General features: G+C 39.0%; 1 pseudogene; it reads left to right on the forward strand.

Annotated features, from left to right (window-relative positions):
* Positions 1–12,981: 12,981 nt before the first annotated feature.
* LOC149838813 (alpha-L-fucosidase 2 pseudogene) lies at positions 12,982–21,431 on the forward strand (annotated as a pseudogene).
* Positions 21,432–22,570: the final 1,139 nt, after the last annotated feature.

Below are 22,570 nucleotides of genomic sequence, written 5' to 3' on the forward strand. Positions count from 1 at the left end.
AGGAAAAGAAAATTTTGCTTATGAGAAGTTTTGATATGATAATTTTTTTATATATTTTTTTTTTCACTTCCTTGTGTGTATGAGAAAAATAAAATGAAAATAAAAAAAAAAAGAGGGAGAGAGGAGGGTGGAGCAGCCATGGCTGGCGCCCACCGACTGAGGCATGGAGAATTAGCGATGGCAGTGGATCGGGGAAAATGGGGCTCCACCTCTCCTCGTCCCGTTTGGATCAGGGATGGAGGACACGAAACAGGGATGGACTTAGGCTTTCCTCCGCCCGATCCCCGTTAGTAAAATAACTAAAATGCCTTTAGGGATGGCAGTGGGCCCGGGAGAAACAGGCCCCACCCCGCCTCACCCCCATTTGGACCGGGGATGGAGGACATGAAATGGGAATGGAGGCGGGGATGGAGGGCGGAATTTTGAGATGGGGTGGGGTTGGAGACCTTGTCCCCTGCCCTGGTACACTGCCATCAGTATGGAGAATGCTCGGTGGTGGCGATGGTAGCCCTGGTGAAAACTGTCGGAAAAGGGTGGTACTATTGGTGGCAGAAAGGGTGTCAATGGTGCCTAGTACCCTCCCAAAATAGAAAGCCTTGTGGGTGGTTGGGTAGGAGGAAGATGGAGAGAGAGAACCCTAAATTGTGGTGGTGATGGTGGAAGGGAAGGTCTCAAACAAAGGAGATGAAGAGGGTTTTGGTGGTGGTGATGGTTTGATAGTGAACTGGGGAGAGAGGGAGGGCGCACAGAATTTTTCTGAAAATATTCTTTCACCTTTGGGAAGAAAGTTTCCTATCAAAAAAGTATTTTTTTAGAAAAACTCTCCCAGAGAAATTTTCTTTCATTTGAAACAATCAGAAAAATTGTACGAATTTTTCTATTGTGTATCACTTTTCCTACATCTTTCCCACTTCCCAACTTACCCTAATGCCTGTTAACACATCAAACATGCCCTATGTGTAAGTGTTGAGTTTGAGTGAACGAGAATAATAGCCGAGTCAGTATTTTATTTTATGTAACGCAGATCAGGTGCAATATGATTTCACACTGCTGCACTTGATCACCTATCATTGTCATTTGGTGTTGAGCCACACAGCTGACAGGCTCTATCACAAAGATGGTGGGTAATCAGGTGCAGCAGCACACTAAAAGTGTGCAATCACATTGCACCTCATCCTTCCCTCTCAAAGTAGAATTTTCACTCTCCCCGACTTGAGAAAAAGGCTGCAGACTGAATGGGGTACCCTACGGCTGGATATGTGGCTACAAATGCTTTTGCCTAAGTGTTACATATCATTTGAGCTTATTTTTAGGATTGAACATATAAAAGAAAAACCAATGATATTTCTGTTAGGTGTCCATGACATGGATGGACCATCTGATCTCTAGGAATCGAGTGGTTCTGAATTTGTCACCGTACTGTGGGACCATCTTGACAGTGAACTGTGGTTCCTATATTACACTTTTGTGCAGTCGGTAGATCAAAGCTCCATGGCTGTGAGAGTTGCAAGTTGAGCTGGTTTGTGTGCAACTAGCAAGGAGGGGATGAGTTACAGGGAGGCATGTGGGGCCCTCTTTTTAATGGGGGGGCAGCCTAAAAGAAAAAGATGCACATATGATTCTAATGTGGTTTGGTGAACTATCACCTACATCCACGGTACTCCACTCAACCATATCATTTGTGGAGTTTTCCACTATTTAAAGTATTACATGGCTTATGGACTTTTCTTAGTTGATGTTCTTTAGATTCTTCTTCTTTGATAGGATTATTACATTTACTATCTCGGTTACTCTTCATTCTAACTGTATTAGCTTTAATATCAAGATTATCGTTATCATTGATAATCTTGATATTATCAGTAAGCTTTTGTTTGATAATATCGATATCGTATCTGCTTGTGAGAGTCTCATTGCTGATAGCTTCATAAGTGGCCTTATTAAAACCTTTTGTGAGAGTCCCATTATCGTAACCGATCTTGTCGTGATCTTGTTTGTAACCGGCTTCATATTTGATTTTATCAAAACCTGAGAACCCCATTATCGTGACTGATATTATCTTTCTTCCCATTATTGTGCCTAATATTATCTCTATTGTTAACAGTCCCCTTCAAATTGGTTGTGGGTGAGCAGAGAGACCCAGTTTGATGCGAAGATCAAGGAAGTGAGTGCACGACAAGGGCTTGATAAAAATGTCGGCAAGTTATTTTGACGAGGGCACATAACAAGTGATGAGAGTCCTCATAGCAACTTTTCCCTGAACAAAATGATAGTCGATTTCAACATGCTTCATGTGATAATGAAAAGTTGGCTTGATGGTAGTCTGAAGTGCCGAAATATTATCACAGAATAGAACAAGTAGTAGTTGATGGAGGAAGATTCTCAAGTCACGTAGAAGGAATGTAAGCCACATAAGTTCAGTAGTAGTAGATGTCATTGATCGGTATTCAGCTTTTGAACTGGACCGGGCAACAATATGTTGCTTCTTAGCACTCCAAGAAATGCAATTATTCTCAAGAAACATACAAAAGTCGAAGGTAGAACATCGGGTAATGGGACATTCTGCCCAATCGGCATAAAAAAAAGTATATAAGGACAATGATTTGTTGGAGAGCGGTCGGATCTCATGATCCATAGTGCCATGAACAAAATGAAGAATCCGTTTAACCATTTGAAAATAAGACTTGGTCGGATTCTGCATAAACTGACTAACATAGTTAACACTGAATGAGAGATCAGGTAGAGTCATAGTGAGATATTGAAGACCTCCAATCAGACTACAGTAAAAAGTGGCATTCCGAAAGGGCAAGTCACCATCCATTATGCCAGCAACATGAGCCACCATGGGTGTGAGACAGCTTGACACCAACCATTTGAGCCTTGTCAAGAAGTTCATAGGCATAGTGCCTTTGATTCAAAAATAGACTCTTGGAGGATCGGTGAACTTCAATGCCCAAGAAATAGTGCAAGAATCCAAGATCTTTTATGGCAAACTCTTGACTAACAGTGTGGATGAAGTGACAAAGAAATTGAGAATCATTGTCAGTCAAAATAATGTCATCAACATAGAGGAGAACAATAATTATCATGGATCCACTTTTGCAAATAAATAACGATGGGTCAATAACACTAGAGAAGAAGCCAAGAAAGAGAAAAAATGTGCCAAATCGATCATACCACGCCTGAGGAGCCTGCTTGATCCCATACAGAGATTTTTTTTAGTTTGCAAATGAAATCTGGCCGTTGAGGATCTTAAAACCCTGAAGGTTGATCAAGAAACATGATTTCATTCAAATTACCATGTAAAAAGGCATTATTAACATCCAATTGGCGAATATCCCAATTGTGAGCCAAGGCAAGGGTGAGAACAATTTGTATGATGGCTGGCTTGCTCACTGGAGAAAAAGTTTCTAGGAAGTCAATGCCCAGTGTTTGATCAAATCCTTTAGCAATAGACGAGCTTTGAGTCGTTCAACGAAGTTGTCACTTTTAAGTTTTGTTTTATAGACCCACATGCACCAAATGATATGCATGTCGGGCTTCTTAGGCACAAGTTTTCAAGTGTTATTGAGATGAAGAGCACACATATCCTCAAGCATAGCATCATGCCACCCATTATGAGCAAGGGCAGCCTTGAGGCTCTTTGATTCTAGAGGCACAGAGAGAGCAATAAAGTATTTGAGATTGAGCTTTACTATGACGCCCCACATACGGGTGACCATATGATGGAGTCGAGGGACAGAGAGGCCTACAACACAGTGTTTGTTTGCAACTGTCAGACTAACACCAAAAGTAGAAGGATGACACGACTGGGGATCCATAGAGAGGACACTGACCAAGTCGGTTTGAGTTTGTTCACGTGGAGGGACTGGAACAACATGTGGAGAGTCACATGTCACGTTTCTTGGATTGTGTGAGTCATGAGTGTCGACCGAGGTGAGGTTAGTCTTAGCAGACCACTCATCCAGACTTGTGAGCTCACTTCTGTGTTGGTTGGCAGAGAAGAGTAGTCCAGGTTTATGATATGGGAAGACATTTTTATAAAAAATATGTCTTGATGTATAAGCCCGCCCAATTGGGGGAAAGAAACAACGATAGCCCTTGTGGTAATCACTGTAACCCAGAAAAATACATGATAACATTTTTTAATCAAATTTATTGGTATCATAGTCTCGGAGGTATGGAAAACATCGACATCCAAAGATTCTTAAACTTGTATAATTTGGTTTCTTCATAAACACCTTTTTATAGGAAGTTTGCATAGATAAATTTGGCATGGGTAGTTGGTTGATGATCCATCCTGCCATTAAAAAGGCTTTGACCCATAATCTGTCAACAACTGTTAGTTTGACTATGGGCAAACACTGACCATAGTTAACTGGATACCAAAATTTCCTTCATCAAATAGTTGTAAGTGTGTAAACTTTTTTGCAAATTAATTAGTTCCTACTTTATTCATATTTTGCAAATTGGTTTTTCTGTAAGGGCAGAACAGTCAATCTGTCTTCCTTTTAGCAATTACCATCAGAAAAGCTAGCAGTTGTTAACCTCAATGACTGAGTTGCAAGGGTTAATGAAAAAACAGGGAACTGTTTGCAAAATGGCTTAGGGCAGGGACTATTTTGCAAATCTACTATAATGCAAGGACTGATTTGCAAAAAAAACAAAAAAAAAGATGCTTCATTTTTTTATAACATCATCTTGTAGCCCTAGGGTTAAACAGGTTGGCTTGGCAAGATTTTTGCAGATTGGTTTTTTCTGTTCAAGAAATGTGGGATACTGTTCATGATCAAGATGAATGGCACCCAAAACTTTATAGGCGAATTCTGGTCCTACAGGTCCACATGTTTTCCTTGATGCTGTTCAAGATTCGGATTAATGACATCAATGACTGTAAAAGTAATGGCTAAAATGTCACAAAATAAGGTTCGGGCCAAAGTTCATCTTTGACAATAGATGCATTGGTTTTGGACAGGCCAACTGGTTTGTCAACATGACACGACCTAGTCAAGCCTGGTCCACATGAGCTGGCGCCTAGCTCAATGTATCAATAATGGGTCGTCCGTCCAGTTTAGCTCAAGCGCCCGGGCCGGCTTGCCTGGCATATTGACCGGTTGCAGTAGGGCTTTCAAGTGGCTTAGCCTACGCTCGCAAAGTCATGCAAAAAACCCAGTATAAACTGTGACTCTATGGGCTGGGCCATGGGCCAACTCAGTTTCACTCATCCCCTATGTCATTCCCTATGGTCATACCCCTTCTTGGATCTCATTGATGCAAGTTGTTTGGAACAAATCTGACCCCATCGATATATTCATGTATGGTTGATTTTACCACCGAGGTGGTATCCCATTTGGTAACGAGGTCCTGTGCTATAAGCTTAAGGCCTTGGTTTGAATCCCTCTGCCACATGGGGCTTACCAGATATCTGGTAGGGTATGCCTCACCCTAGCTTGCCTTTCAAAAAGAAAAAAATGAGTATGATTGATTTAATAGAAATTGACCTTTATATCGTGTTTTGTTGACAAAAAAGAGAGAAGTTTTTTTAATTGCAAAATTTTCATGCTTTTTCAGCTGTTGACTTTTGAATCATAAAAAATTCTTGTGGATATATATATATATATTTACACGGATAAACGGCCCCCAAGAACAGAGAGCTAATTAACCGCGCTGGCTCAGCCTACTGTATACATGCCATGTTTTGGCGATTCAAATGTTGATCTTCATCAAGTAAATGATGTAGATCACATCTATGTGGTACGATCCAATCAAAACAACTTGCTTCTGTGACATCTTAAGGAGGGGTAAGGCAGTAGGGATTAGTGGATCCCAATTGGCCCAATAACCAGCTGTAAGTCGGATTGTGGATTGGCTAGAGCATGTATTTAGGGGCATCTTAAGACACAAAACAACTCCAAAAATCATCAAAGAAATTAACAGGTGATTGAAAAAAAAAGGCTGAGGCCATCTCTAGGAGTACACAAAACAACTTCCAAGTGGCAATGCATAACTGCAACAACTTGTTTTCAAATTAATTATAGAGTCAGCCATTAGCTAGATTCTGCTTTAATGTTCGGGTTTGATTTATGCCGTTTTTCCAGTGCTCTGTTAATTATTCTCCAAGCAGTTGTGTTGCCACAACACTGCATTGGGAAAATAAAGTTGTTAGCCCCAGACCTACATTTCAACATCATTCACAAGAGAAACTTCTTGGCAACTCCATCCTCAACACCACACTCCGACAAAATTCATATTTTGACATAGACATAGTGTTTCCATCTCAATGCAAAGCCCCCAAACAAAACCCTAATGGTTTAATTTCTCATTACTGTGTGCCAGTCTTTTCTCCCCATGAGTGATTGTTATAACTAGCCAAACGGAACGATGACACTACTAGGGCTAGGGCTAGGGCTGGTAGACAAATCAAATGGGCCAAACTTGGGCTGTTTGGGCTCGGCTTGATAAGAGCTTGGGCTAGCTCGGCTCGTGAGCTCGTCACGAACTAGCTAGTTAAGAACCAAACTGTACAAGCCAATTACGCTGGATTGTTTCCTGAAAAAAATCTGTGTTTTTTTAAAAGTTGATAATATATAATACTCATGTTGTGTGTATATATATATATATATAATGAATCTATATTAGCCAAGCTTGACATGTTTGTGCTTGGCTCAATTACTTAAACAAGCTGGCTGGTAGATGACTAGCTGCTCGTCTCGTTTCCAGCCCTAGATATTCCCACTTAATTGGATTAAGAAAGACAACGCCACAGAAAGGCTTGGGAATTATAATTTATAAGACAGGCACGAGGAATGTCAAAAATGATTGAAGCATCTTGAACATCACGTGATATCGATGCAATTACCAATGCAAGCAAAAGAGATCGTTAACATGTACAATAGTGACAAAGAAAAAGAGTAACTAGGCTGCACGACACACTGCTTAGACCAACTTACTCAACAGCCAAAATGAGAGAAACAAATGATTCGAGAGTGCAAATTTCTCCATTGGAGCACATGACCAAGATATAGCATAAACCATGTGGAGATGGAAAGAGATCCTGCCCTACGACATTTGATGCTGTAAGATCCTATGTCAATCTTAGCCGTCCAACCGATGCATCTGAATGGCTAAGATCAGTCCATGTTTTTCGGCAAGAATGTGAACTAATCCTAGCTGTTAGATGGACATGAGCTATGATCGACATAAGATCGACCCCACTCTTCATAATCAGTTACCTCTTTGAGTGGCCCACCTACACAATACCTCTGCTCCTTGAGTGATCATGAAGCTAACTTGTAGAGTTTGCACTAGGACCTTTGGGGAGAGAGAGATAACAAAAGCGCCCAAGAAAGCATAGGCACTAGCGATTATGCAAAGGGTGGAATCCGTATGGCACCCTTCTTTTGCTAGCAACGTAGGCATCAAAAGTTTGCCTGTGTGAGTGAATGTTGATCTGCTACTGCTGCTGCAAGCTGGGCTCATCCTTCAGTACTGCGCTCTCTTTGACAGCCAGGACTAGAGAAAACGCCAAGAAGAAAGCCACAAGTTTTAGGAAGACAGACCAAAGACTCATTTCTAGATTCTCATGCTTAAAGCAAACCAAAGATACAAAGGGAGACAACAATAGTAGAAAGAAGAGGGGAAGGAGAAGCTTTTAGACAGAGAAAGAGACCTGTCTACTATCCAGATAGAGAGAAAGAGAGAGAGAGAGAGAGAGAGAGAGAGCATGGAAGTTGCACTTGCTCATGTCTCGATAAAGGCTGTATTATAAATTCTGTGAAGGCATAAAAGAAATGATGGGAGAGCCCGCCTGCGAGCAATGAACACGACCTACGAGAGAGAGAGAGAGAGAGAGAGAGAGGAAATTTCCATTTCCACAAAAGGAGGATAAAGGAAGTGGGACCCTCCAAACCATGCAGATCTTGAGGGGCCACATATTGAAGAGTGAGACCCAAATACCAACAATGGGAAGTGGTTTGAAGCAAGGTGTAGGGTTGTGCGGGGGAACACTGGGATTTGCAGTGTCTTGGGCACGAATGAAAACTCAATGCCTTGCAAGCAGCACCACAATCCCACAATGACTGGACTCATTTTTTCCTACGCCAACTCAAAAGCACAAAAAAAGAAATTGAAGTCTATAATAGACTCCCACATGTTAAGTTGGGAAGGGTCATGGAAAGAAGACGACAAGATTGTTCTTATATTGGTCTATGTAGATGATATTATTGTTACTGGCAATGAGCCACAAAAAATATTGAAACTCAAGAAATATCTTAAAACACCGTTTGACATTAAAGATTTGGGTATTCTTCAATATTTTTTAGGAATCGAAGTTGGGCACTCAAAAAAAGGTATATATCTTTCACAAAGAAAATATGCTCTTGACTTACTTCCCGAATCAGGAAAACTTGGAGCAAAGCCAGTCAATTTACCGATAGAGATAAATCACAACTTGGATAAAGTTACAGACGAATTGATAAAAGACCCTAAGCAATATGAATGGCTTGTTAGAAAATTAATTTATCTAACAGTCACTCGTCCAGATCTTACCTATGTTGTTAGTGAAGTTAGCAAGCATATGCAGGCACCACGACTGTCACATCTAAATGCGATAAATCACATACTTAAATATGTAAAGCAATCTCCTAGGCATGGAATTTGTATGAGAAGGAACAATCATTGTGATATTGAAGCTTTTGTTGATGCTAACTAGGCAGGGGATAGTATAGATCGAAGATCTACAACGGGTTTATGTGTGATTGTGGGTGGTAACTTGGTTTTTTGGCGAAGCAAGAAACAGAAGGTTGTATTTCAATCCAGTGCAGAAGCCGAGTACCGAGCTATGACTGTCGTTACCTCCGAGATTATATGGACTAAAGCTATTCTCAAGGATATGGGATTTAACCAAAACAACCCATACAACTTCATTGTGATAATCAGGCTGCGATACACATATCAGCTAATTCTGTTTTCCATGAACGAACAAAACACGCCCATTTATTGAGTTGATCACCTGATCCAGATTCAAGGTTATAAATAAGGATGACAGTGGATCGGGGTGGAGACGGCCCATCTCAAAATTCTGCCCTTCATCCCAGCACGGGTTTTGATTTTAACCTTCATCCCCACCTCCAACCCTGTTTTGTGTCCTTCATTCTCAGTCCAAACGAAGTGAGGTGGCCCGGACCCGTTTCTCTCAGGTCCACCACCATCCCTAAAGGCAGAACAAGACCTAAGTCCATCCCTGCTTTCATCTTCGGGTTTTGATTTTAACCTTCATCCTCCGTCGTCCAAACGGGGCGAGGAAAAAGGCAAAATCCATTGAAATAGGCCAACTTTTGGAGTAGCTATCCAGTCCTTTGAAATAGGATGGGTTTCATCCTGCATTCAATCCTAACCGTCCAATCAACCGTTAGAATTTGCCCACATTTTCACCAGGATTAATCTTAGCCGTCCAGATTTTCATCAGGATTAATCAGGACGGCTAGAATCGACATAGAATGTCCACACATTCGTCAAAGGACTAGATCCAATGAGCAACTTTTGTCCTTAATTCGAAAAGTTGCCTCGCTTTTCCGAAATTTCTGATATAGCCACTGCCAACTGCCAAGTGCCAGCCAAACACTGTCCTATTCCAGTTTACAAATCAATCCTTGTTTTTTAATTAACCTTTCCACATCAATCCTTAAAGTTAGACAGCAGTTAGCTTTCCTGACTGCAACTGTTAAAGATCAGACGTATTTACAGTTTTTTTTTTTAAAGCAAGCTGGGGTTAGGCAGACCCACCACACCATTTATTCAACTGTACCACTGGGTTTTGAACCTGCAACGTCTCACCACAAGGAGACGTGCAGTGACAGCTGCTACCAACCACGCGTACTCCCCGTTGGTAGATATATTGACTGTTATGTTAAAAGCTAATAAACTAACAACTATTTGATGAGGGACATTCGGGTGACCAGTTAACCATGGTCAGTGTTTGACCATGGTCAGTGTTTGACCATGGTCAGTGTTTGACCATGGTCAAACTAACAGCTAATAACAGGACTAATTTGCAGTAACGTTGAGAAAGGTGAGGATCGATTTGTAAAATGGCAAAAGGTTTAAGATTATTTTGCAAAATGACTATAAGGCCGGAACCAATTTACAAAATGTCCAAAATTTATCGTCACAAAAAAGAGAAGGCAAGGCATTTTAGTCATTTGAGGTATTTAATTTGACCTGAGTCAACGGTCACTGATACGAGTAGCCCCTGTTTGACATTTGAAGAAAAACGGACGCTATCAAGAAATTCAAACATGTTCGGCCCTTTATTGAGATTAAAGATAAAAAGTTGGCCCTACATGAAATTTTCCAAGAAAACAGGGGCATCTTTTTTTTTTTTAACCTATACTTTATTCCTTGTCGTTACCAAGAACCTCCAAAAACCTCTTTAAATTTGAAAAAGGCGGTGCTTCGTTTTCACGCAGTTAACGTTTTTTGGGGTCTCGGATTTTACTTCTAAGTAACTTTTGAGAGAGAGGGAAAGAGAGATCTAACTTAAAACCGACAAACAAAACATAAAGGATCTAGACCTACAAAGAACACATAAGTCAAAAAAAAAAAAAGGCACAAAATACAAATCAGAAACGATGAAGCCTTAGCGACAAGTGGCGCTGAAGATCAGGAAGACAGATGCGTAACTAGGTGTATACATCCGCCAGAATATAATTTACTAACTTGTTTAAATTAACTGAGATCTGCCTGAAAATAACATTGTTGCGTGACATCCAAAAAACTCACCAAGAAAAAAGCAACCAAGTTCTCCAAATGATCCGCCAACTTTTACATCTACAAATTGGCTGGAACCCCCACAAGAAGTCCACAGCGAAAGACTACTGGTGCACGCACACAACCAACTTATTCCAGGTAACCTTAAAAATATTCTGAAAGACCTGGCATTCCCAAAATAAGTGCAGCGCAGATTCCTTGGCCTCATTGCAAAGAGCATATTTACTCACAGTACAGAAACCTATAGACTTGAGGAAGTTATCCGTCTGCACCCGATCTTGCAGAATAAGCCAAGCAAGGAAGCTCGCTCTCGGAAAAGGACCTTTGCCCCAAATAATACTCGTAGGGAATCAATTCACACCTGTCGAAAAAAGAGAAATATAGGTGTCTCTAATGCGGAAAGAGTAATTCGGGATGATCGCTCTACAAAGAAACTGGCTCTGAGCGACGTCGTCGCCCTCGCCACCCTACATAGTAGACTAAGTTTGAATCCACGATCTACGTAGGTGCGAAAGAGGCGACCTAATCGCGTTGACCCCCAAACAAAGACTCCACCGATCCGTATTTAGCCAAAAGGAAGTTTGCACAAGGAGACCCCAATTGGTGTGCAAACCAGCTTTGCTTAACAACCACAACAATACTTCTTAATCTGGAGTCTGAAATCCCCAACCTTCCTCTATTCTGCGACAACCTTATATTGTCCCAACCTACAATATGACACTTTTAATTGTTACCTTGCTCAGACCACAGAAACCTGGTCAATAACCCAGAGAGCTTCATATTGATCTCCATAGGCATAAGAAACATAAAGATAAAAAAATTTTGGCATCGCATTTAAAACATGTTTGATGAGGGTAAGTCTGCCAGCAATCGAAATGTAGGAGGCTTGCCAGGTCAAAATCTTAGTCTGAACCTTTTGGAGAGTGGCGTTCCAAGCAACCGATGTAATACGTGAGAGCTGAAGCGGCAGACCAAGGTAGGAGAAAAACTTATCTGAAGTGACGCACTGAAAGATCTTCTGACTGATGGCCTGCATATACGGAGGAACATTGATCATGGAAATGCAACACTTATCATTATTCAACAAGAGACCCTACATCGATAGGAAAAAAAGGACGATGAGTTTGACTCTTAACATTTGTTGGATGAAGCCAACGCCAAAAACAATCATGTCATCGACGTAAGTAAGAATATTGCTCTGGAACTCCTGAACTCTGAGTGACTTAATAAAACCACACCCTATGGCTCTATTGAACAAGACCACAATGCCTTAAGAAACAACGTTAAAAAACAGAGGGGACAAGGGGCATCCTTGCTGAATACCACGCCCAAGCTTGAACTGCTTACCACAGACCTCGTTAATCTGAATTTGAGATTGTGTATTAATGACCAACTCACGCACCCAACTAGAGAAACGTCGACCAAATCCAAAATTCTCCAACATGTGAAAGAGGAAAGGCCAGTTCACTGAGTCATAAGCTTTGTGGAAGTCAAGCTTAAGAGTAAAGAACGACTTCCTGCTAAAGTTGAGAGAGTGAACCACATATGTGGACATAATAAACGAATGTTGCAATCATTTATGGAGAATGAAGGCAAATTGAGCATTTGAAAAAATTTGATTAACAACAGAACACATATTCTTCCTAAGACAAAAATAAGACGATACCATACTATGTCTACCAACGTAGCATTTTTCGAAATAAAAGATACAATCACCAGGTGACAGATAGATGGTAACCGACGATTACAGTGAAACTTAATGAAGATACTCAGAATATCATCCTTAACTCAAAGGTGTGATAGAAGTCTACATGATAATCATAGAAACTAGGTGCTTTTCAGCAGAACAAAGCTGTTACTGTCGCAAAGATTTTCTCAAGGCCTGCAAATATTTGAAATACTTGAATAACAAAAAATAATTTCAGATTCATCGACGGCCGAAGGATTTTCGGCATAAAGCTTGATAGAGAAATCGATCACCGCATTAGATGGAAGGAATGGCCTGCCTCTCATGCCTACTAGAAGCAACTGAATGAAAAAAACGAGTATTTCCGTCACCCCAGTCAATTCTGCGGATAGTCCCCTGAACGTGTTTACTACCAACCAAGAATAGGGTCGTCCCCTGTCGCCCTTCTCATCATTTTGTTGATATCCAAAGTTATTCCGACACAAACTGCGGAATTGGAACTCATGGAATCGGGGAGATGTCCGTGCGAGATGGAGGAAACCGAAGACGGAAAGTGGGTGGTGGTTCAGCCGTCGCCGATGCCGCCGTTGGCTGTCGGGACGGGGCCTCTGAAGGTGGTGTTCTTGGGACCGGCGAAGCATTGGACGGACGCATTGCCCATCGACAACGGCCGCCTCGGCGCCATGGTATGGGGCGGAATCCCTGCTGAAATTCTGCAGCTCAATGGTGTGTACTCGGATTTTTTTCTGTTTCTGTGATTCTTGTTGTGTTTTTCGATTGCAACTGGTTACTGATTCCTTCGTCCTTTCATCTTTCTTCACCTCGTTTTGGGTTTTTGGCTTTGTATCGAGTTTTCATGATGTTGATTTTGATGCATTAGCCGTTAAATTCAAGTTCTTGTGGTTTGTTTGCTTTGTTTTGAATGTGAATGGGTGGATTGTGTGGGCATCTTCTTTATGTTTTTTGAGTTTTGAATGTTGGTGTGCTCCTAAGAGTTGTTTAATTATATATTTATATTCATTTTCATTGACAATTTGGATATTGGCTTAGATTTTGCTGCATTTTCTATAGAAAAATTTTCATCAAAATAAGAAGTGTAAATTTCAGAGCACTACCATTTGAATTTTGTGTATTTTTGGTTGTACCGACGTTTTTTATTGTATTAGCTTCACGTTCATCAATGAGTGAGTGTTTGATTGTGTTACATGCTTAATGTGAGGCACAATGTCTTGTGTTATGTGCCTCTTTGGGGGTTAAAACTTTCATTGAAGAGATCCATTGCATCTTTGTTTTGCTTGCTAGTTTGTTATGTACTCATATTCTGTTTCCTGCCATTGTGCAATTTGAATATTGTTTTTCTAAGAGACTTTTTAGTAGCGGGCTTATCGCCCTTCACTTAAATGTTTGATGTTTGGCATTGTTCTGAATCGTGTGATGCTTCCGCTATATGCAGTCATCGGGGAACTGTTGTAGTTTATTGACAGAATGGCACACAGAAGGATACGCTTTTTTTCTTTTTCTCGCAAGAGCCATATTGATGGAAATTTTGTCCCCCCACTTTCTGGTACATGATTTGGCTTGTAATAAAAATAAAAAATAACATTTATGCCCAAGGCACTAGTGTGAGCCACTGGAATGTTGCTTGTTTAATCATGAAACCTTTATTTATGAAGATTTTACCTTAATAAAAGGTTGGTTGTCTAATGATTTCTGCATTGTTCAACCTGTGCTATATATGTGTTTTTTATCATTTTTTCCATTTGAGTGTTCTTGTTACTCTTCTGGTTGACATGCATGGACGGCTTGCCAATTCTCTCTTGATATTTTATTCTACTATGTGCAGCTAATGAGGAACCACTATTTTCAAGATGGACATGAATGTTATATGTTGGTTTCTTTTCCTCCGAGATTGCTTTGGCAAGCTATAAGTACTTCTATTGCTGATGTAAATGTCCAGCTTCCAATGCTCATGCTTCTTCTGACTTTCTTTTTCATTTCTATGCAATTTTCAGCATAAAATTGGGAAGTTTGAATAGGTCCGAGTCGTATCTCTGATAGCTGTACATTTTTTTTTGGTTAGATGGAGAATTAGGTGGGAGGATCGAAAAGGAACTTTGACCTATTCATTTTAAGGGCATCCTCACACCTAAGTGAGTTAGTAGTTGTAGTGTTGTTTAAGGTGGATTTCTGTAGTTTTGACATGGAATTAGCTGGTGCCTTGCTTGATCCATTCCACTGAACTCCCATGTTTATGTCTGCCTTTTGGCTATTTGCATATTTCTAATTGGTGTTATCCAAGATTCTTATGTTTTTTTCTTGGCCCCCTCCCCCCCCCTCTTTTTGTAGCTGCCCTTGTCTTTGATCCTATAGTCTGCTTAGTTAGTGCAAAGTGATGAGGAACTGTTTCCATTGAATTTTACTCATCATACTGCTTAATTATTTACTTTTAGCACCATCACACCGTTTAATTATTTACTTTTAGTACTCAACTGGAATCACTTCTAATCTAGTGCACTTAAAATTGGGATCATGTGTAGGTTCTATTCTGCCACTTCTTGTGATGGTGTTCTTTTGAACAGCTTTTCACATCATTCACATGATTACCATGAGTTTTCCTCTTTCATATTTGTTTTAATTTTAGTGATTGAATTCAACAACATTTTGTTAGCAGATGACACTCTCTGGACTGGAGTTCCTGGTGAATACACAGATCCACGGGTACCTAATGTTTTATCTCATGTTAGGGAGCTTATTGACCATGGCCAATATGTTGAGGCAACTGTAGCAGCCTCTGGTTTGATGGATCGTCCCCCTGAGGTAGGTTGCTTTGTTTATTCTGTTGATTTTGTCATCCTTATTATTTGAACGTGAACTCCTTTCTTTTTAAGCATAGCTTGGCACTCGATATGCCCTTGCATACTGGGCATCAGGCTTACCAGTACCATGTACTGATGAAACTTCTTGTAGAAACCATCTATAAGAGTATCAAATAGTAAAGAAGTTCGTCCCAAAAAAATCCCCAGACTTATCCCAAGTACTTGAAAGTCATACCAAATAAAATGGAATCTCATTTCATATACATTGGAAACTCTTGCCAAACTTGTTTCTAACTTTCTACCACAAATTTTTAAATAAAAATTACAATTTGATTATGTTTTTTTAGTTTAATGAATTATTAAATATATTGCAATACTATGATAATATGTTAATGTTAATGATCAAACAGATCATGATAACTGAGTTCAAAGAAAAATATGATTTTAAACTTAAAAAGCACATCACATTAATGAAAAATGTAAACAGAACATGAACTGTGAACATAAGCATGAGTTTGCTTGCGTGCTTATTATTTGTGAGAAATTTTATGTGATATGTCTTTCATGTTATTGTTTGTATAAATGGAAATCCACTTTTACTTCCACAAATGTTCTCTTTTGCAGTTTTTGATATTTTCCAAAGTACATCTCTCGTTTCTCCATTTTTTCCTTTACTTTCTAAAAATTCTTTCCCTCTTTAACTCATGAAAATAGAAACATTTAACTTCAAGTATAACCTGTTTCCAAATTTCTATCAAAGGAAGCAGACAATGGGGCTATGTACAAGGTGTTAATAATGCCTATGGTAGGGCAGAGAACAGAGGTTACCCCAGAAACTTCTAGAACATTCACTACACATTGGTATCAGGAAAATGTGATGTGAAAACATAGAAAAAAGTCAATTGCTTGCTTCATTCTTAAATCTTCTCCTAGTATCTTTAAATTCCCAAAGGTAAGAAGATGATGCTATACTTTATGCTCACTCAAAATCTATGTAACACGGACTCTTCTAACAGGGCACCACACCCGCATCACACCTAGACCTATGCAGATGCGACACTTGGACATGGCTTCCTTTGTGCATGTGAAGCCAACCACACTGAGGTCCATTTCTGTCCAAAAGTAGATTCAGTTAACCCTAACCAAGTCCAGTTTTATCTATGTTATATATATAAATACATAAAACACACACACACACACACACACACACATATATATATACAACAACAACAACAACAACAACAACAACGCCTTCATCCCAAAACAATTGGGGTCGGCGATATGAACCAAAAAAGAAAATCATTCTGGGTCTTCCACATGAATCCTTCTCCTCCAATCATTTCTATCCAATGCCATGTCCTCGGTGAGGTTCAAAGCATTCATATCCTTTCCTATCACCTCCATCCATGTCTTCCTAGGTCTACTTCGACCTCTTTTAACTAATATATTTTCTCATTTCTCCATCCTTCTAACTGGAGCATCATTAGGCCTTCGCCGAATATGTCCAAACCACCGTAAACGATTCTCTCTCATCTTATTTTCAATGGGTGCACCGCCTACCTTCTTACGTATCTCCTCGTTCTGAATCTTATCTTTTATTATATTTCCACACATCCATCTCAGCTACACTCATTTTTTGAATATGATGTCTCTTGGCAGCCCAACATTCCGTACCATATAGTAAAGCGGGCCTAATAGTCGTCCTATAAAACTTTCCCTTCAACCGCAATGGCATTCTACGATCGCACAACACTCCAGTTGCACTTTTCCATTTCATCCACCCAACCTTTATCCTATGATTTACATCTCCATCAATTTCTCCATACTTTTGAATGATAGATCCCAAATATTTGAAACAATCATCCACCGGTATTTCTTGCTCACCAAGCTTCACTACACTCCCATCACTACTTCGTTGCTTACTAAACCGACATTCCATGTATTCTGTCTTACTCTTACTCAACTTAAAACCTCTTGCTTCCAATGTCTGTCTCCATAATTCTAACTTAGCATTAACCCCAGCTCTAGACTCATCAATCAAAACAATATTATCAGCAAACAACATACACCACGACACATTTTCTTGAATTGATCTCGTAAGCTCATCCATCACTATAGTAAATAGGAAAGGGCTTAAAGCAGATCCTTGATGTAACCCAACCGTTATAGGAAAAGTGGTTGTCACCCCTCCACAAGTGAGGACATTGGTTACTACTCCTTCATACATATCCTTAATTATACTAATATACTTGAGAGAAACACCTTTCTTCATCATTGTCTACCAGAGAACGTCCCTAGGTACTCTATCGTATGCCTTCTTCAAATCAATAAAAACCATATGCAAATCTTTGTTCCTCTCTCTATTTCTCTCAATAAGTTATCTAAGAAGATGTATAGCTTCCATAGTTGATCTTCCAGGCATAAAACCAATTTGATTCTCCGATATCATGACAACCTTCCTCAACCTAGACTCAATCACCCTCTCCCAAAGTTTCATAGTATGACTCATGAGTTTTATACCACGATAGTTTGTGCAATCTTGTATATCACCCTTATTCTTATATAGAGACACCAAAGTACTCTTCCTCTACTCATTAGGCATCTTATTTGTCCGCTAAATCTTGTTAAAAAGATTTGTCAACCATTCTAAACCTTTCTCTCCAAAGCATTTCCAAGCCTCGATAGGTATACCATCTGGGCCAACTGCCCTTCTTGATTTCATTTTCTTCAAAGCCTCTGCAATTTCTTTCTTTTGAATTTTGCGCATGAAGTCACGATTCATCTCATGAAAAGGAATGAAGAAGTCTCCAAGATCTTGAGCATGACTTTCATTAAATAGCTTATCAAAATAATCTTTCCATCTCTCCTTAATCTCCTCATCTTTGACTAAAACCCTTTGTATTTCATCTTTGATACATCTAACCATACCCAGATCCCTCGATTTCCTATCTCTCATCTTTGCAAGCCTATAAATATCCTTCTCGCCCTCTTTGGTATCCAACTTGTCATAAACCTCCTTATATACCTTATCCCTCGCGTTCCGAACTACTTTTTTAGCTTCCTTCTTTGCTATCGTATACTTCTCCAAATTCTCATTATCACGACTCTTACTTAGATTTCGATAATACTCTATTTTAATCTTAATAGCTAATTTGACATCCTCGTTCCACCACGATGTATCCTTACCTAGCGGTGCACCGCCTTTAGACTCACCCAATACCTCCTTAGCCACCTTTCTCATGCCACCCGCTATCTTATTCCACATTGATTCTGAATCCTCCTCGAGACACCAATCAACTTCCTTAACTACCTGCTCTACAAACATTCCTTGTTTAGCTCCTTTCAGTGCCCACCACTTAATTCTAGGATCTATCCTATGTCTATCCCTTTTGCGGCATTGTCTAATTCTAAGATTTAAAATTAAGACTCTATGTTGTGTAGCTACACTTTCTCCCGGCATAACCTTACAATCGATGCAACAACCCCTATCTCTCTTTCTAAGTAGGAAAAAATCTATTTGACTCGTATTAACCCCACTTTTAAATGTTACTAGGTGAGACTCCCTCTTCCTAAACCAAGTGTTTGCTAAGATCATATCATAGGACAAACCAAAATCTAAAATCCTTTCTCCACTTTCGTTTCTTTCTCCTATACCATAGCCTCCATGGATACTCTCAAATCCATCCCTACTAATGCCTACATGCCCATTAAGGTCACCGCCGATGAAAAACCTTTCTCCATAAGATATTTCTTGTACTACTCCATCTAAATCTTCCCAAAATTGACGCTTAATGGAATCATCTAAACCTACTTGAGGTGCATAAGCACTAATAATATTAATAGTATCCGAACCTAATACTAATTTAATAAGTAAAATCCTATCACCCTTCCTACGGACCTCAACTACATTATCTATAAACTCATGACTCATAACAATCCCTACTCCATTCCTTTTCCTATTTATTCCTGTATACAAAATCTTATATCCCCAAGGTTCTATCACTTTTGCTTTCTCACCTACCCATTTGGTCTCTTGTAGACATAAAATATCAATCTTTCTCCTACACATAACATCTACTAACTCTACCAACTTACCAGTTAAAGATCCTATGTTCCAAGTGGCTAACCTAATATATATATATATATATATATATATATATATCCACACCGGTGTTATTTTTATTGATGAGGAATAAATTGTTAATTTGATTTATTGCATGAATTTATGCATGATGAACTGATGATATGATAATTGTTTTTATTTCATTAGTGTTAACTTAAAACTGTTAAAAATTATATATATATCGTCTCCGCACCCCCACACCCAAGTTTTTTTTATAGTGTCGCATCAACACTCTTATCTGCACCCACACCTATGTGACATAGCTAAAAATCAATCAAGTGTGTTCATTTGGTTCTTCGTAAGAGAGACCAAGATAAGTAGGCATAGAATAACATCCTATCCTTTGACAAATAATTTATGAATGGATGCTCTTAAGAGTGCTGATATTTCTGTAGTTTTTAGGTAGGCATATTGTTGCGACTTTTGTTTGCTTGCTATAGCATTAAGCGTGCTTATCCTTTTTGTCTTTAGGTTTTCTAATTCTTAGCAACATAGAGGGAAATGTTTATAAAGAAATCTTTTGGTATTGCAAAATCTGATGACTAGAAGTTACCCACAAAAACAAAAGGCTAGCAAAAATAATGGATTATGGATGTTTGGATAGCCTGGCACTTGACTTATTTTTTTTCTTTGTCTTCTTTCTGCTTGGTGTTCTCTCTGTTCCTCAATATGTGTGTGTGTGGGACCCTAGAATAAATTCTTTTGTGCATGTGTGCTTGCTGATATAAGCACATGCAGCATGTACATACACATACAAGTTCAGGTTCCATTGGTTTTTGTCTTTATGCAGTGGCAACTTGTAGTATAAAAGCAGATATTCTTGTCATACTTTTTCTCAAGTCAGGTTTACTCTTTTAATATTCCTTATGTTAATCATGATTGTTGGTTAAGCTGATTGATTTTCATTTTTATAGAGCATGCAGCTCTGAAGATTTTGTAATCATATATAGCTTTATGCTTGATTAAGATGTTCTTTGTCATTGTGAAGGTTTATCAACTTCTTGCTGATATCAAACTGGAGTTTGGTGATTCCCACATGGGTTAATCTGCAGAGAATTATGTGAGAGAGCTTGATTTGGATACTGCAACAATTAGGATGAATTATGCTCTTGACAATATACAGTTTACAAGGGAATATTTTTCTTCAAAACCACATCAAGTGATTGTCGCAAAGATATCAACAAATAAGTCAGTCTCTCTCTCATTCATGGTGTCTTTGGAGAGCCAAATGCATCACCGTTCACTTGTAAACTGCAATAATCAGATCATTTTGGAGGGCAGTTGTCCTAGCCAAAGAATACCAACACGAGAAAGTACAAATGAAGTTCCTAAGGGAATCCAGTTTGCTGCAGTACTAGAAGTGCAAATTAATGACGGTGTTGGAATGGTAGAGACCTTTGATGGTAATAAACTAAAAGTTCATGGATTAAATTGTGCTATATTGCTTCTGGCAGCATCATCTTCATTTGAAGGCCCTTTTATAAAACCTTCAGTGTCTGGAAAGGATCCTACAGCATCATCCCTAGCTACACTAGATTCAGTCAGGAAGATTTCATACTCCCAGCTGTATAGCCAACACGTAGCTGACTATCAGAATCTATTCCACCGTGTTTCACTTGAGCTTTACAAAAGTTTGGACGATGAATCCAAAATGGTGGATAAAGGTGATTTTCCTGCGAGGAAGAACCATCTTCCCAAAACCAATGTTCCGGAAGTAGTATATAATCGTTTTCCAGTATCAACTGCAGATCGAGTGGAGGCCTTTAAATTTGATGAGGATCCATCTTTGATATCACTCATTTTCCAGTATGGTCGATATTTGCTCATATCAAGTTCACGTCCTGGAACTCAAGTTGCAAACTTACAGGGAATATGGAACAAGGATATTGAACCTGCATGGGAGTATGCCTTTTACTTCAAGTTTGAAATCTTTGACTTTAGATGCCTCTGTTACCAGAGCATAAAAGTGTTACTGTATTCCAGTGGGAAAAGTAACCTTTTTAAGCGTTTATTTTTGCAATATGGAGATTATCCACTATGACCTGAATCACAAGCCTCTTTACACATGCAGTAAATATTTTCCTTTTTCTTTTCTCAATTCCAAAAGGCTACGTGCAATGTCAAAATATCAGCAATATTTTTGAAAGAAATCATGATTTTGTTGCATATATTAATTTTTTTTCTGATAAAATCATGATATTTTCAAAAGATCATATTTTTAAATATCATGATTTTATTATGGTGCTTACACTTTTTTAAATTCTAAATATGTGGTTTTTTTTGTTAAATCCCATTTTTTTTTAAATTTAAATTCTTGTGAAAATCCCAGTATCAAGATTTGTGACATTGAATGCAGTCACACATGCTCCTAAGTAATGAGTAGTTAAGTTGTGAATATAAGAAGCTATGCATCTCAGACAGCAAATGGCACAATTAAGCAGCTGAATCTGTTCTCTAGTCTCCACTAACCAACCTGCAGCTGTTTCTATGTGAGAGTGCTCCTTTGTATTTTTTATGAAGTCTTCACCACATAGTACCTTATGAATGAAAAATAGCAGCATGAGTCCGAAACTTACAGAATATTCAATTGAGAACATGTATTCACTCTTGTGGTTTGAGTATTATCATATCGTGTATACCACTTTCACATTTCTTCAATCTTGTGTTTCTTATGTTACTGTTCTCTAATAATGTAGCATATACTCTTTTTTTAACGAGAAATGTTTTCCATGATCTATTTGTTAATCTCTTCATGGTCATGATCACAACCAAGACTCGTCCTATCTTCATAGGTATTCGTTTAACATGCATAATATATGGTTGCTGTCACATATCTTATCTGGGTAGTGAACATAGTAAGAGTTATGTTTCTTCTTTGTAGGATATTCAAGCTATTAATATTTTGTATTGATGCTTATATTGAGTTACAAAAAAATATTGTTTCTTTATTTTTACAGTGCTGCACCACATCTAAATATCAATCTTCAGATGAATTACTGGCCTTCTCTTCCTTGCAACCTTAGTGAATGCCAAGAACCATTATTTGATTTGATTTCCTCTCTTTCGATAAATGGAAACAAGACATCATGGGTGAGGTGCTCCTTTCCATCCTATAGCTTCTTCTTTTGAGCATATTTTAATTTGAAGTAATTCCACACACACCATGGAATAACGGCTGGA

This window comes from Nuphar pumila, chromosome 5 (assembly GCF_984573655.1).
Source record: "Nuphar pumila chromosome 5, dmNupPumi1.hap1.1, whole genome shotgun sequence".
NCBI lineage: Eukaryota > Viridiplantae > Streptophyta > Magnoliopsida > Nymphaeales > Nymphaeaceae > Nuphar > Nuphar pumila.